Source organism: Marmota marmota, unplaced genomic scaffold (genome assembly GCF_001458135.2).
Source record: "Marmota marmota marmota unplaced genomic scaffold, marMar, whole genome shotgun sequence".
NCBI classification, from domain to species: domain Eukaryota; kingdom Metazoa; phylum Chordata; class Mammalia; order Rodentia; family Sciuridae; genus Marmota; species Marmota marmota.
The window spans coordinates 1,536,124-1,539,563 of NW_026000082.1; positions in this window are offsets into that span (position 1 = coordinate 1,536,124).

A 3,440-nucleotide genomic window follows, 5' to 3' on the forward strand; every position below is an offset into this window, starting at 1 on the left:
ATATATATATATATATATATATATATATATATATATATATATATATATATATATAAAATATGTATATATACATATATATTAGAAACTGTCAAACTGTTTTCTAAAGTAGTCAAATCCCTTTCCATTGTAACCAGCAATATCAGAGTTCCAGTAGCCCCACATCCTCTCCAACGCATTTAAATAACATACTTTTTAACTTCATTCTTATAGATGTTTAGTAGTATTCATATCATTTTCCTCCCTCACTTTTAGTGATTTGGAACCCCTTTTCATATGCTTATTTTCCATCTTTGGTGAGATGCCTGTTCAGCTTTTTTGCACATTTTTTAAAAAGGAATTTATTTTCTAATTGTTGAGTTTTGAGCATTTTCTCAAAATTCTCTCTACTGGATAAAGCTCTTAGTCTGGAAATGTGAATTGCAAATGTTTTCTCTCAGTGTGTGGCTTATCTTTGACAGTGTCTTTCTGAGAAAAAATAATTTAATTTTAATATAAAGTCCAATTTTTCTTTTACAAATTATGATTTTGGTGTCAAATCTAGAAATTTTCTTCCTTAACCCAGCATCATGCAACCTTTCTCTCAGGGCACCTTCTAGAAGTTGTGCGGTTGTAGGTATTGGTCTATGATCCATTTTTGGTTAATTTTTTAATACAGTGTTTGTGATCATAGTTTTCATTTTCCTTGGTTAAGTACCTAGGTTCTTACCTTAGTAGACTTGGGTTTTTCTTTGTTTTGTTTTTCTGTATCTGTATGTCCAATTGTTCTAGGACTATTTGTTGAAAAAAAAGATATTTTCTCTGTTGTGATTCTTCACCATCTTTGTCAAACATTTATTGGTTATGTTTGGTTGAACTTTTTTTCTTGGCTTTCTGATTTATTCTGCTGATAAATGGGTCTGTCCTTTCACCATTACTATGTTGTCTTGATTACCGTGCCTTTGTAGTAGGCAGAAGTCAGTAGTATGTGTCTTCTTTCTTTTGTGCTGGCTATTTTTGTTCCTGTGGCATTCCACATATATTTTAGAATCAGCTTGTCAAAATCTATGAGCAGGACTACTGGGACTTTTACTGAGATACTGTTTATAAATCAACTTGGAAAGAATTGACATCTTAATAAATTTGAGTTTTCTGATCTATTAATAGTTGTTTTTTAATTTGTTTGAGTCTTTGATTTTATTCTTCAGGATTTGTAGTTTTCAAGCATACACACCCTACATGGATATTGTTAGATTTATACCTAAGTATATTTTTTGGTGTTATTCTAAATAGCATTTTAATTTTTAATTTCATGGTTCATTGCAAATATTTAAAAACATATTTTAGTTGTAGATGAAAGAAATTCATTCTTTCATCCATCCATCCATCCACCCACCCATCTATCCCTCCCTCCCTCCCTCTCTCTTTCTCTTTATTTCTTTCTTATGTGGTGCTGAGGATTGATCTCTGTGGCTCATACAGGCAAGGCAAGTATTCCACCACTGAGTTACAACCCAAGCCCCCAATACAATTTATTTTTGTATGTTGAATTTGTATCCTGCATGCTTGCTAAATTTATTTAGTAGTTCTAGGAGGCTTTTTGTAGAGTCTTTGGGATATTCTGCATATATTATGTCATATCATCAAACAGAAGGAAATATATTTTTTTTCTAGCCTGATCTCTATACCTTCTTCTTTTTCTCCTTTTTGTTCCTTTTAAAAAAAATCACTATTTAGGATTTCTTGTATGATGATAAATAGATATGGTGAGACAGCTAAATAAGATTGGCTTATTCTCAATCTTAGGGGAAAAGAATTAAGTCTTCCCCCATTACCTGTGGTGTTAACTGTAGGAATATTTTTAGATCTCTTCATCAGGCAAGTTTCCTTCCATTTATAGTCTGCCAAGAATTTTTATCACAAGTGGGTGTTGAATTTTGTCAAATTCTCTTTCTGCATCTACTGAGAAAATTATATGGATTTTCCTTTTAATCTATTAATATAAGGAATTACATTGATAAATTGCTGCTAATGAACCAGTTTTATGTTTCTGCAATAAACCTCACTTGTTTGTGCAATATTATCCTTTTTACATTTTACTAGATTTGTTAATGCTTTCTTGAAGATTTTTATGTCTGGGTTTATGTCTGTAGCTTTTTATTTATTTTTTTCATGTAATGTATTTGTCTGGTTTTGGTACTGGGGCATCCAGTAACAATAAAATTGATTGAGAATTGTACTCTTCTCATTTTATTATGGAAGACATTGTACAGAATTTAAAGTTTGCCTGAATTCACCAATGAAATCATCTTGGCCTAGAGTTTTCTTCATGGGAAGGTTTAGAATAACAAGTTCAATTTCTTGAATAGGTACAGAACTATTTGTGTTATCTATTTCTTCTTGACCAAGCTTTAGTAGTTCATATATTTCAAGAGATGGGACAACTTTATTTGATGTTGTACCTTCTAAATTTTGATTGGGTTGTGCCATTCTAAGCTATTCAACAGTCAGCAAGATTTAATGCCTTCAAAGATTGACTCTGAAAAGCACCTGGCTTGAGATGTGGTTAGGAACCCAGTGATGATAAAATTATGGCAATTCAGTACACATTTATTTAGAGAAAAAATGACTAGTTTGTTCTTTCAGGCATTGTTCTAGAAATTATGTAGAATTGAATAAACAAGTTTCGTGCCCTCTTGAAGTTTATATTACAGTGAAAGATACAGATATTTTAAAAGTAAGCAAAGTCAATATTAATATTACTTAAGTTGGAGGATGGTTTTGTTTTTCTAAAAAGAGCAAAATGGAAGAGCACAGCTTTAGATAGTTAGGTCTTGGAGGGGTTCTGAAGAAATCAACTTGGGCAAACATTTGCCTGAATTGAGGAAGCAATGCATGAGAAATTTCTTGAAATTTCAAAAAATGTATTTCATGCAGACAAACAAGACAAGAACCAAATCACCATGTTCTGATCAGCCTGAGTCTAACATGTTCTTATCCAGGTGAACTCCCTCTACCTCTTGACAAGGATTTTGGTGAGCCTTCCTCTTCTGTGGGTTTCTTCCACTTTCTTTCCTAATTAGGAGAAACAAGAAAATACTACTACAGCCCATCTTAACGTCTGCATATTACTAACATGTAGCCCACATACCAAATTTTTATTTCTACAAAGTCACTAAACTTACTTACTAAGAGATTTAGTTTCATGCATAAGCTGGGCTTGTAATTTCTCGGTCATCAGATCCATATCTTTCATCGATTTTGAAACACTTGTCAGTCAGAGAACCCTTTGACTAGTACTTTCCCCCTGTCCTCTCTATTATCTTTCTATGGAGCTCAAGATAGCTGTGTGGTATCTTTTAATCACTCTTCCTTCTTTATCTTTACAGGCAGCTAGCTGTACGACAGGCCCAAATGGCTGTAGTGAGCTCCCCCTGCCAGAGCTTCCAGTAGGTTGTGTTTTA